Source organism: Manis javanica, chromosome 5, assembly GCF_040802235.1.
Source record: "Manis javanica isolate MJ-LG chromosome 5, MJ_LKY, whole genome shotgun sequence".
NCBI classification, from domain to species: Eukaryota; Metazoa; Chordata; class Mammalia; order Pholidota; family Manidae; genus Manis; species Manis javanica.
In genome coordinates this window covers 87,234,466-87,249,144 of record NC_133160.1, presented here as the reverse complement: position 1 = coordinate 87,249,144, position 14,679 = coordinate 87,234,466, and the positions used below count along the sequence as shown (strand labels likewise).

The following is a 14,679-nucleotide window of genomic DNA, read 5'->3' as shown; positions in this document are numbered from 1 at the left end:
ATGCAGAGCTCAGTTATTATAGCATTAAAACTAATTATTGTGCCATGAATTGCTAACAATTATTTAGAAACAGCATTTTGCCAGACTGATTTAGCAATAGTTATACATGAAACTACCTAACAGAGATTTAAGGATCATATTCATATCAACTGACTAGAAACTAAATACTGCATTGCCTCCACCTCTGTCCATATTATTGTGGTGTGAGTCAAAAAGCAGACTTGCCATTCTCCTGTGAAAAATAACCCGAGTAATTCTTGTACCCACTGGGAACCACAGATATTGAAAAAATATTTGTTAATGCATAATAAGAATCTTTAAGAAGAATAAAGATACATCAAATAAATCTACAGCAGAAAAGTACAACAGAATTTTTCAAGAAATAGTCATGATAGGTGAAACAGGTAAAGAGGATTAAGAGGTATAATCTCCTAGTTATAAAATAAATAAGTCATGGGATCAAAGGTAGAGCACAAGGAATATAGTCAATAATTTGAAATAACTTGGTATGGTGACAGATGATAACTACACTTATTGTGGTGAGTATTTCATTTTATATATATATATATATTATATATATATATTATATATATTATATATATTAAATCATTATGTTGTACCCTAGAAATTATTATAATATTATAATATTATGTCAACTATACTTCATTAAAAAAGAAACTAGTTGTAGAAGTGTTAAAAATATATGCATATTTCAGATAGTCCATAAATCAGTATTGTTTATTATCAAACAAAACTTATATTAATATCTATAAATAATAAGAAACACAGAGTTCAATAGAGTAAAATTTTCATTTCAATAAGTTCTAGATTCAAAAATAACAATTTTCATATTTTTTTAACTCCTTAAGTTAGAAATATAACTACACAAAATATACCTTCACCTACCTTTCTCTTTAATTAGACTTTATTTTTTAGGTTTGTTCCTAAATTAAGCAGAATGTACACAGATTCTGGTAACTCCTCACCCAAACACATAGTTTGCCTATTATTAATACCTTGCATTAGTGTGATACATTTCTTATTGTTGATGAACCAATACTGACATATTATTATTAACTAAAGTCTGTAGATTACATTAGTTTGCTTTCTATGTTAGATATGTCTGTGGATTTTGATGAATGCATAATCTCATGTATTCACCATTACAGTATCATACAAAATATTTTCACTTCCCTAAAATATCTCCTGTGCTCTACCTGTTTATTCTTCTCCTTCATTCTCTTACCCCAGTTCATGACAAACACTAATCTTTTTACTGTCTATAGTTTTTCCTTTTCCAAAACATCATATACCTGGAATGATACAGTACGTATCATTTTCAGACGGGCTTCTTTAAGTTAGCAATGTGCACTTAAGGTTCCTCTGTGTCTTTTTGTGTCTCAATGGCTTCATTTCTTTTTATCACTGTATAATATTCCATTTCATAGACATCCCACAGTTTATCAACTCCCCTATTAAAAGATATATTGATTGCTTCTCATTTTTTGAAATTATGAATAAAACTCCTATAAACACTCATATTCATATTTTTGTGTGAACATAAATTTTCTCTCAATTGGGTGAATACCAAGAAGCACAATTGCTGGATCAAATAAAAAAAGTTATCTTTAGTTTTTTAAAAGTTACTAGTCTTCCAAAGTGGTTACATTATTTTGTATTCCTACCAGCAATGAAAGAGAGTTCCTTTTGTACCATATCATAGCCAGTTTTTGGTGTTGTCAGTGTTTTGGATTTTGGCCATATTAATAGGTGTGTAGTAGTATCTCATTGATACTTTAATTTACATTTCCCTAATAACATATGAGGCTGAGCACCTTTTCATATGTTTATTTCCATCTGTATATCTTGTTTGGTGAGATGTCTCTTCAGAACTTCTGCCAACTTTTAGTTTCAGTTGATTGGTTCATTGTGTTTTAGGTGTTCTTTGTATATTCTGTATCTCTGTCCTTTATCAGACATGTGTTTTTCAAATATATTTTCCTAATCTGTATCTTATCTCTTTATTCTCTTAGCAGTGTCTTTCACACATGCACAGAGCAGAAATTTTAAATTTTAATGAAATCTAACATTAATTTCTTCTTTCATGGATCTTATATTTTATGTTGAACCCATTGCCAAACCCGTGGTCACCTAGAATTTCTTCTATATTATCTTGTACAGTTGTATAGTTTTGCATTTTGAGTATGTCTATGATCCATTTTGAATTAATCTTTGTAAAAGATAAAAGATCAGTGTTAGATTCTTTTTTTATTTTATTTTGGTATCATTAATCTACAATTACATGAAGAGAACATTATGTTTACTAGGCTTCCAGCTTCACCAAGTCCCCCCCACATACCCCTTCACAGTCACTGTCCATCAGCATAGTAAGATGCTGTAAAATCACTACTTGTCTGCTTTGTGTTGCACAGCCCTCCCGGTACCCGCCCCCATACACTATACATGCGAATCATAATGCCCCCTTTCTTTTTCCTCACCCTTGTCTCTCCCTTCCCACCCATCCTCCCCAGTCCCTTTCCCTTTGGTAACTATTAGTCCATTCTTGGGTTCTGTGATTCTGCTGCTGTTTTGTTCCTTCAGTTTTCCTTTGTTCTTATACTCCACATATGAGTGAAATCATTTGGTACTTGTCTTTCTCTGCCTGGCTTATTTAACTGAGCATAATACCCTCTAGCTCCATCCATATTGTTGCAAATGGTAGGATCTGTTGCCATTCATCTACTGATGGACATTTAGGTCGCTTCCATATCTTAGCTATTGTAAATAGTGCAGCAGTAAACATAGGGGTGCATCTGTCTTTTTCAAACTGGAGTGCTGCATTCTTAGGGTAAATTCCTAGAAGTGGAATTACTGGGTCAAATGGTATTTCTATTTTGAGCATTTTGAGGAACCTCCATACTACTTTCCACAAAGGTTGAACTAATTTACATTGTCCCAGCACCTTTCCTTGAAAAGACTCTATGGAACTGACTTTGTCAAACATCAGTTGACTGTGTGGGTCTATTGCTGAGCTCTCTAATCTGTTCCACTGATCTCCTTTACTATTTTTTCACAAGTACCACACTATCTTGATTGCTGTAACTTTACAGTAAGTCTTGAAGTCTAGACTTGAAGACTTGTTGGTTCTCTTTGATTTTATGTTGGCCATCCTGACTCTTTCTCTGATAAACTTAGTATTATTTTGTCAGTATCCACAAGTTACCTTTGATTGGGATTTCATTGAGTCTATAGATGAAGCTGGGAAGAACTGATATCAACATTATTAAGTCTTCCTATCCATGAACATCTCTCCACTTACTTAGAGCTTCTCTGATTTCCTTCATAGGAATTCTGTGGTTTTCCTCATATAGATCTTGTACATACTTTTTAGGATGTACACTAAAGTATTTCTTTTAATGTTAATGTAAATGATATTATGTTTTGAATTTCAAATTCCAATTGTTCATTTCTGATACATAAGAAAGCAATTGACTTTATATACTAACCTTGTATCCTGCAACCTTGCTATAATCACTTAATAGTTTCAGATTTTTTATGATTCCAATTTTCTACAAAGGCAATCATGTCACCTATGAACAAAAACTGTTTAATTTCTTCCTTCCCAATCTGCATGTCTTTTATCTCCTTTCTGTGCTTTATTGCATTAACTAGAATTTCAAGTACAATATTGAAAGGCAATGACAGGAATCAGCATCCTTGCCTTGTACCCAATCTTAAGAGGAAAACTTTGAGTTTCTCACCATGAAGTATGATGTTAGCTATAGGTTTTTTGTAGATATTCTTTATTAGGTTGAGGTAGTTCCCCTCTATTCCTAGTTCACTGATAGCTTTTGTCATGAACAGGTGTTGAATTTTGCCAAATGCTTTTTCTGCATGTATTGACATGATCATGTAATTGTTTATTTGTAGCCTGTTGATGTGACAGATACATTAATTGATTTCAAATGTTGAACCAGCGTTGAATACTTGAGATAAAACCCACTTGATCATAGTGTACAATCCTTTATATACATTGTTGGATTTGATTCACCAATATTTCATTGAGGATTTTTGTATTTGTGTTCATGAGAGGTACTGATCTATAGTCGCTTTTTTTTTTTGTAATGTCTTTGATTTTGATATTAGGATAGCGCTGGCTCATGTTATGAGTTAGGAAGTATTCCTTCTCTCTGTATCCTCTGAAAGAGACACAGAGAATTGGTATAAGTTCTTCCTTAAATGTTTGGTAGATTCACCAGTAAATCCATCTAAACTGGTGCTAATTTGGGTGGTTATTGATTTCTGTTTCTTTTATATATGTAGATATATTTCTTCTTTTGTGAGTTTTGGTATATTGTGTCTTACTTTTGGGAAATTCTTGGTCATTTTTGTTTCAAATACTTCTTCTTCTATCTTTCTCTCCTGGCATTCTCATTACACATGTGTTAAACCTTTTATAACTATTGGACCATTCTTGGATATAATGTTCTATTTTTTCTGTTTCTTTCTGCCTTTTGCTTTTCAGTTTGGATATTTTCTATTGACATATATTCAAGCTCATTAATTCTCCATATTTACCTGATTCTCCAGTTTTGTGAGTACTAGTTTGCCCTATGACTTCCATTCTCCAATGGCTCTAAGAAGAGCTGCTGATATTCAGCTAGCTCGCCATTTCTCTTGTAAGGATGGAGTGTGTACTTACAAACTTTTTATATGTCGAACAGAAACCAGAAGTATCCACATATCATTTACTTCTTTTCAGCTTTACTGAGGTACAACTGACAAAACTATAAGATATATGTGTACAAAATGATGATTCAATAATGTATACTTTGTGAAGGGATTCCTCAAATAGAGTTAATGAAATATCCATCACCTCACTTTTTTATGTGTGAGAACACTAAAGTTCTACTCTCAGAAAAATTCAGTTATACAAGACAATGTTATCAAATAATAGTCACCATGTTATACATTAGATCCTCAGACCTCATTCATCTTAAAACTGGAAGTTTGTACTCTTTACTAATCTCTCCTTATTTGCCCCACCCCCAGCCCCTGGAAATACCATTCTGCTTTCTTTTTGTATGATTCCAACTTTATATATATATATATATATATTCTACATATAAGTGACACTGCACAGTATTTACCTTTCTTTGTCTAGCTTATTTCACTTAGCATAATTCTCTCCAGTTTCATCCATGTTGTAGCAAATAGTAGAATTTCCTTCATATTTAATAGTGAATAATATTCCATGTTATATGTATATTTCATCTTTTTTATCCATTCGTCCATCAATGAACATAGGTTGTTTCCATACCAGAGCTATGAACATGGGAGTACTTATAACTCCTTGAGATAATGATTTCATTTCCTTTGGATATATACCCAGAAAGCCACTTGCTGGATCATATAGTATTTTTATTTTTAATTTCTTAAGGAACATCCATTATGTTTTCCACAGTGGCTGTGTCAGTTTACATTATCACCAACAGTGTACAAGGGTTCTCTTCATATCCTCACCAGCATTTTTTATGTCTTGTCTTTTTTATAATTGCCATTATAACAAGAGTGAGATGATAGTTCATTGTGGTCTTAATTTGCATCTTTCTGATGATTAGTGAGGACCATTTCATGCACCTATTCTCCATTTGTATATCTCCCTTGGGAAAATGTGTATTCATATCCTTTGCCCATTTTAAAATTGGGTTATTTATTTACTTTGCTATTGAGTCATATGAGTTCCCTGTATATTTTGGATATGAACCTCTTATTGGATATGAGGTTTGTAAATGTTTTCTCCTATTCCATAGGTTGCTTTCCATATATACTTTTTGATGCACATGTTTTAATTTAAATTTTTACTGAACAACTAATTTGCATTAATTAAATATATTTACAGAAGTGATTTGTAAATTACTGGAGTCATTTGAAGGCTGGAAGATATCTTATATTGATAAAGCAGCAAGAGGAACAACATAGGAACTCTGAGAAATCAGAAATTGTGAAAGAAATATAAAGGAGCCAGTGGAGACCCACAATCAGGAGACAATACCATAAGCAAAAGGTATAAGTTAAAGGAATGAATTACTGGTAAAGAAACAGACCATCTATACTTGTAATGTTTGTACATTCCTACCAAGTGGAGTATTTGGGGAATATTAATTCAGAAAAAAGTACTAGTAGCACCTGTGGTTTTTCCTACAATATGTCTTTCCTATTTATTGTTCTTCTCTGTCAAAATTAGTTGATCCAAGAGTTCTAGAGGCATAAATTACCAACTGGAGCTTGATAATCCAAAGAGAGCTTAATAATCCCACCAAATAACAGTTATAATTGAGAATGTTATCATGCTTAAGATAATTGGCTCTAGATTCAAACTGATGTGGATTCGAAACTCAGTTCTCACAATGTATTAGTTGGGATACCTATTGAATTGTTCGGAGAGTAAGAAAAAGGGAGAGCCCTAAACATAAAAGCATGAAAAGAGAGTTTAGACAGCTTATTTCTCTTTCACATACAAGTCTGGGCAAGCTGTCCTGACCTCACTGTGGTTTGATCCTGTTGAGACTCAGGCAACTTGCATCATGTGGCTTTGTCACACTCAGCAAATAGCTTTCAGACATGTACAACTCTTCAAATGTAAGACTCAGAAGTTGCAAAAAGCATATTTGAACTCAAAACTATTGACAAAAATGTGGTATCATGGTTATAACTACTGCAAGAGAGGATGGGTAATGTGGTCCTAGGTGGGGTTTATGCCATGGACGTACCTTAAACTTAGGCTTTTTATTACTGGAAGGAGAAGGGGAGAATGGATACTGGGGAACAATTAGCAGTTTCCAAAACACTGCTCATTTGTTGGGTGACCATAGGTATGTCACTGAACCCCGTTAGCTCAGTTTCCTGTTCTGTGGAATAGGAACGTTGATCGAACATGCGCTATGGAATTTCAGTGAACACTCACTAGGTGTCAGACAACAGGTTAGGTGCAGATGGATGTTGATTATTATGATTAATGTGTCTTCATCATTTGAAGAACAGGTAATAGGATCCTTGGTGTAAATTTTCCTCCATCCTCCAATAATAATATAAGGCCAAGTGTTCTCCCCGGGGGTTGTTTACCAGGATTTTTGAATTCAGGATTTTACCACAGAGTGCATCAGTGATATTTCTGTATATTTAAAAAGAGAGCCTTTAGCCAAGAATTATGCTTATTTATTTATAATTTAAATTGACTTTGCTGCTGCTTTTCCTGGTTCTCATTAGCTGAAGGTACACATTTTTTAAATCTAAAATATTTTCAGTCACATTTTTAAAAAGGAATCTACAGGTTCTTCATTTTTGCCTGTAATTTAAAGATAGTAGCACTTAGATCCAGGCTTCTTCAGATTCTGACATATTCTCACAAAAATATTTATGTAGACCCGCCAAATAATCTTTATGCCAAGAATTTACACTAATTTGACACAACCCATTTAAAAAAATAAGATTTGACCAAACTGCATGAGAACTTAACCTATTATGATATTTATATGTTTAAAAAAATTTTAATTCAACATCGGGATAAGTTAAATCACAATTTCCCAGAAGCATATTAGCCCATAGACACAAGTTTTTCTTCTGGAAAATTGTAATCATATCTAATTATCCTTAATTTTATTATCACATTTGGGTGGGGCACTAAAAATGTGCCAGATTTTTCAATACAATTTTTACTTGAGTGATGAGTATTGAAATTATCCCAATACAAGACTCAAACCACAACATATGTGATATATGTCTTCAATGACAATGATTCACTTACAATAAATATTCACTGCACTCTGACAGAATCCATTATTCTAACTTCAACAACAATAACTGGTCCATATTAGATTACATAATTCTGCAGATTATAAGCCATCTTTGTACATTGTCTTGGGCATTTGAAGTTATACTGAATGCACAACACTGTGAAAAATATATCTATTCAATAAACCACAATTGATACACACTTGAATTTGTATATATAATTTCCAAATTAATCCAGAAAACTATTTTTTTATAAAGACATTTCCTTTCCTCTCTGTCCATCAGAAATTTTTTTATAATACCAGTATGCGAACTTATAATAAAAACCAACAGAGCACATTCTTTGCTTTCTTAATCTAGGTCTCAAACTCAGGAAACAAACTATTGGGTCAAGTGAGAAAAGTAGTGGTAAAAAGATGACAATTTATAGGTTATAAATAAGCTAATGAGTAAGTGTGACAAATTGTGCACATTCTTTGTTTTAATTTGCTGTAAGACTCCTTATTTAGTACAGCACCATTCTGCTTACAGTTGAGGAAAACTCGTACCTGATACTGACCTTTTAAAGAAACCAAGGACAATCTTTTTCACAGATTAAAAGACCATAAAAGTCCTAGTTCTGCCATTGCCAGAAGCACTGACTGAACCTCTAAAGAGAATTATTTTCCAAAAGAAAAAAATGGATCTAGATAAGTTTCCGTAATACACACCATCCTTAACAAGGAAGATAGAAAAGAAAGCAATCAAATCAGCTATTAGGTGAGATGAATTAACAAGAGTGGCTTGATGCCTTCTGAGCCAAGTGATGTCGTGTTATGGTTTTGCCTTAAAAAAAATCCTTATGTGTAGTCAGCAGGACCCTGGCCTTTTAACTTTTAACCTGCTTCTACAGCTAAGCTGCTCTGCTCTTCACTCAAATAGCTGCCCAGAGCTGCTGCAAATTGATTTATCCCCAGATAATGGCGGCAGCTGATGGTCAAAATGTCACTGTAAAAGTCTTTAGCAATGTAAGGTGTGTTTGGCCTAATGTAACCTGATTTTCACCCTATTTTTAAATGTATTAGCATCTGCACAAATTCTGAAAGGAATGTTCAACTCATATTTAGTAGTCAGCTTATTTTTTTTTACCTCACAGTGGTTGGAGATATTTTTTTTTTCTTGTAGCCAAGCTTATGACAGAGCCCTCCAAATATTGTAGAAGCTACAGGAAAGACACCATGGTATCCATAGCTGAAAGCATCCAGGTAACAGACGATGCCAGCTCTAGATTTTGTGCAGAGAGCACAGATTCAGATCACATTTGAGATTCAGCAAGCATAATGTAGTACCAGTAAAAGAGGCTAATCATAATGAATCTGGACTAAAGCAAAACAAAACAAACAGAATTACCCTACTCTTTAAATAAACTTTACACATCATAAATAAATTATAGGTCTATGTGTACAGGAGATATACAGTGGTGGAAATATATGAATAAAATATTATATTTTTGAAGGTATGTACACATATGATATTATTTTTATTCACAGAGTGGAATACTTTCACTTCAGGTTAATCTCAGTATGGGTCTTTAGGAATCTTTCAAAGAGATTTTTCTTAAATACACAATCATATGCAGAGCAGAATCAAATTCGTTAAATGTTTATCACTCACACCATTTCAGACACTTGCTTTTGAACTATTCACATATAACTGATTTGAGCCCAGTGAGGACTTTCTAAGATTTAATATGTAGTAGGATATTAATCCAACTTGGTAAGAGGGAAATTCAATGTAGAATTCAAAATCTATGAGAATTTCTAAAAACATGTTTAGACTAATTCCCTCTCCTGTGTTTAAGCAGCAATTTATAAGCTACCATAAAAATTTATCTATTAGTGATATCCAAAATACCAAAGGTATTATGTTACTAACACTTAATTCACAAGATCACCAAGCAATACTTAGTGTAACATGAGCTAAAGAAGACTGTGTCTGCTCCCTATGTACAAATCAACATTTTTTATTTATTTAATGGCATCTGGGTGTCCAAGTAATATTAGCAGCTGATGCAGTTTTATATATAGATTGAATTTAACCACTTTTATTGCTGAACTAATTTATCAGAAAGATGCTTTTGTCCAGAACCTTCTCTTTTTCATATGCACATGTTTATATTCTTCAAAAAAAATGAGAACATGGGTATCATCAAAACATTACACTGTAGAAAATCATAGCAATTCTCTAAAAGCATTGAATTAATGATTTCAGAACTATTTAATGTAGACCATTCCCATATGGAGACTGTCTCAAATATAAGATGAATGATCTACCAGCTGATAAGATCTATAGAAATTCCTAATTCTTATAACAATAAGAAATAACACTAGGTTTCAGTCATTTCAATGAATAAAAAATGTAAGAAGCAGGTATGAATGAAAGAAATACCTGCAATGAGAGATGTAAAGCAGAGAAAAAATTAGGTCACTAAATGGAGACATACATAATGAATTATTCAATGGCATATGTAGTGTTAGTGTTTATTGAAAAATGATTTTTAAATGGAAAGTTCATATACAAAGCAGTAGTTGTAATCTGTGAAAAATAAGTGATTCTGTTACAATTAACACATTTACATGAAGAGCAGATTCTAATTCATTCCCTGTATTCATGACACTATTAACAAATATCCTGTGCATTAAATTATAGGCTCTACATCACAATGAAGAAAGAAAAGCATAGAGAGGTTACAATTCTGAAATCAATGGTCATCTCTAGGAATTAGGCAAATTTCAAAACATTGACAGTTGGGAAAAAAACTCATGCACTTGGGGAAAAAAAGATTTCTATAGGTAATCTAAAGGTTTGTTTTTATTGCTTCCACATAGTTTGGAGGCCACAAAGAATTGGTTATGGGTTTAATTGGTAATAATTTCTTTGTTTGAATTTTAATGTGTTAGATGATTTGAGAAGCAAATCACTGTATGTTTTGGTATGTCAAAGAAAAACTCTTTTCCCTTTAAATTCTACACTAACATGGTCTCTCATCAAAGAGTGACCAATACCTTTTATTTAAGGATAATATATTTACCTTTTAAAGAAATCAATTAATTTCACTCTATAAAGATAATTTCACTTCATCTTTTGGCAGACAATTCACTGAATCAAGAAAATCAAGGAAATGGATAGCATTTTAATATATAAATCATGTACTACAAAAACATGTTTTTACCATTTAACTTGGAATTATATGATTTCATTCTTTTTCCAAGTAATGTTTAATTGAGTAAATAGAAGGAAGTTTGTCTATGACAATCAGTAAAATCTCAACCATGTTTTGCTGTGTTGTTTTTCCTCCTCTGGCTATAAAAGGGCAGGACCAGAAAAATTCCTTGTTTCCTGTTCATTTAACAAACATATTCACCTACAAAATGCCTCCATCCCCTCCTCTCCCATTTGTGTTTCCCAAGCCTGCAGAGTTCGTGCATCTGTGCATCCACACCTGAGTGACAGGGTCTGATGTGTGTCTCCTTGTGGATGCAGTGCTCATGGTCAGGAGGGAATGGATGTGTAATGCTGTGCTGACACCAGCCAAGTAATATCATGTGTTGCCGTTAGGAACATCATTCATAGTTGATGAACACATACCTTTTCTTGTGAAACACATACATTTCAGAAAGAAATGCATAGATCATTTACTGAAGCACATTTATTATAGCAAAATGTGTACCTCAACTAATGAAACACATAGATCATAGAGTAAAATGATTATACTTACAGCGAACAGATTTAACCATTTATGGATGTTTTGGGGACAAACCAGATTTGATTAGCAGGCTGAAACTGAATTTGAAAATAACAAACTAAACATTTTTTATGGATTAAATCCTTTTTATTATTTTGTATTTCACATGCTGTTGAAGACAAAGGAGCTCTATGTGTCTCCAGCTCTACAGTTTCTTCTATAATCACTTATGCACAATTAACAGGATATGTATCTCTTAACATCCTTATCCAGTACTAACCATGAGTAACAGTGAGAGATTGAAATATGATGTTTAGGAAAGGCAGGGGGTATTTGGGGGGGCCAATTCATTGCTTCCCTTTAAATAAAATTTAGCACTTGCATTTTGACACAGTTGTATTCCAGGACCAGCAGCACATCTTGACACAATCTACCCTTATCTGCAGTACCAAATGCCAAGAAAAGCCAGAAATAGGCTGTGAGTCAGTGCCCCTGCCCCTCCAGGGTCAGCAATAAACTATCAATTCCCACTGTATAAATTCAGTTAGTTCTGGCTCTCTATTGCCCTGAGGAACAGAGTGGGTCAAACACTTTGTTTATGACTAGGAAATCTCTCAGTACACCAAGCTTTGACCATAACCTTAACTCACCAGTGCTGGGAATGGATGTGAATTTCAGGCTCTTGCTTTAGTGAGAACATAATTCACGGGGATGAACATTGCACTTAGAAACTTTGTGAGATTGATCTGATTTGTATCATTGTTCTATATTGTGTGTGATGTCTGTCTTAGCCTGGGCTTCTTTTAAGGCCTTGCAGAATGGCCTCTACCAGGTTATGACTTTCTTTTAAAAAGCAAAAACTAAGGTGAAGAATTCTCTTCTCCATTTTGCTTCTCTTTCGTCCTGTTAATATATATGTGAACAAACGTACAGTGAAGTAAAGGGAAAAAAACAATGTCAAATGTGAAAAATGGTTCCCAAAGGAAGGTAAACAGTCTTTCTATATGCATAATATCAAATAAATGTTTTTTTCATTATTTAATGCCATGAATCAATCTGAATTGCATTTGTTTATCTACATTCAACACAAGCCAATCTTAACATCATCTCTTCTCTCTTTTTAGGATCTTCTCCCTAAATTTCAAGACATTCTTCATTGTAGAATGAGATATTGCCCTGCCGATATTTGTAGCTAACTTTAGAACAGCCATCTTTTCCAACATTCACTTTAAAACTTGGCTACAGACGTTTATTATACTTGAAAGTTTATATTTTTTAATGTACTTCTAGTACATCATCATTCAAGCTTGCATTTGTGGATTTGTGGTTTGTTTGTTTATTCCACTACCCTTATGCTGTGCAACGTAATTCCTTGGGTATAAGAGGTGTAGGAGATAAAATTGGATAAAATGGAATATTCAACATAATGCGCAATGGGTTTTTCACTGAGTTACTCCACTTTTCCTTAAGTTATAGGAGCTCATTTCATTATTCAGTGAACCCTCCAGTGACTCTGGGATTTCACTATATAATTTATGTTTCCTGATACAATTCAACAGTATAATCTTATGATTTATGTGCTTCATTTATAATTTGATCATCTCAGTATAATGCATGTTTTTCTATATGATTTATGTACTTTATACCATAATATATGTGTTTCCCTGTATGATATATGTATTCATCAGCTAGGTATTATGGCCCTGGTGGCACATTCCTAGAAAAGGAGGGAGAATACCCCACCCTAAGGGTAAGTCCTGGGGTTAATTGCAATCAGTTCGCCTTCCACACAATTACACTTCCATCAGCAGGAGCTTGTGAAGTGAGTGTGCTCAACGTGGCAGCAGCAGCCAGGCGAGTGTGCCCGTTTCTTTCTTCTCTAGATCCAGGAAAAAGCAAAATCCAGCAGCAGATCAAGGCATCAGAGCCCATGTCAGTTTCCTCTGAGAAAAGAGTATTTCAGGTGTTGTCACATTTCCATCTTTCCGAAATTTCCTGATTCAAGCTGTAACAAACATGTATTTCAGGAAGACTGGCAACAAATAAACTTTCATCGCAAATAATCAGTTTTTGAAAATAACAGTTATTTAAGAACCATATTGAAACAATGCATAGAAAATTCTCCACAAAGCATTCTTTCAAAAGAATTCATTAAACTCACTTGTTCAACAAACATCACGAGTTCTGTCAGGTGTTTTCATTTTCTGAAGCCTTTTTCTTTTTTATATTGACTTGTTCATCCATTTAGTCAACAAATAAGCATTAAGCACTTACTTCGTTCCAGGCAACTATAAACAGATCAAAAGCCCTGTCTTCATAAAGTTTGCATTCTGTGGTGGGAGCTAGACAATAAACAAATTGGTAAGGAAAGCAAATAATATGGTAGCTTAGAATATGATAGCTGCCATGCAACACAATAAAGCATGGAAGGAAGGAGAATAAGAATTACTAGGTGGGTAGGAATACTTTTAAAATTAAGTAAGGTACTTCATAGAAGCCTTACTGAGAACAGCGTGTGCAAAGAGGAGACAATGATGTTGAAATGTACCAGGTGTGCTCTGGAAAGAATGAAGAGGCTGGTGTGATTATATGAGTGAGCAAGTGGGAAAAGGGGGGTACATGAGTTCAGGCAGGAGTTCATTAACAAATAGATAATGCAGGACCTTGTAGACCATTGCAAGCATTTAAAATTTTACTCTGATCAAGGAGGAAAGACTGGGAAGGGAAACAGGAACAACATGAGCTGACTTCTGTTTTGACAAGATTCCTCTGGGTGCTCTGCAGGCAGGTCTGTAGCAAGGAAGGAAAGGTGGGGCTCAGGAGGAGTAGTTAGGGGCTATTGCAATTGCTCAGGCTGCCTATGATACTGGGTTAGTTTAGGGTGATGGTAGTAGCAATGGTGAAACGTGATCAGATTCTAGGGGGTTTTTCAAGTTAAGCTGACAGGATTTTCTGAGTGATGTGTGAAAGAGGAAGTCAACGTATTTCTAAGCAAAGAATCTTAAATACTTGAATATGGATATATTTGATTCACTTTTAAAATAAATAAATGGGGAGTATAGTACATGGTTATTCACCTGGATAGTGATATTGATAGTAGAGAGTGACTGAGTCATTTGATTCATCTTCTCTTGAACGTACATATTCACACCATTTGAAGT

The 14,679-nt window shown here is 33.8% G+C and overlaps 1 long non-coding RNA gene across 5 annotated transcripts in view; it reads left to right on the top strand.

Annotated features, from left to right (window-relative positions):
- The window catches only part of LOC140849583 (uncharacterized), a 186,460-nt gene that overhangs the window by 159,559 nt on the left and 12,222 nt on the right, over positions 1-14,679 (top strand). For all 5 annotated transcript variants that reach the window (XR_012131636.1, XR_012131639.1, XR_012131637.1 and 2 more), the window contains one exon: positions 5,903-6,067. This is a non-coding gene — a long non-coding RNA (uncharacterized lncRNA). The remainder of the gene's footprint in view (positions 1-5,902; positions 6,068-14,679) is intronic.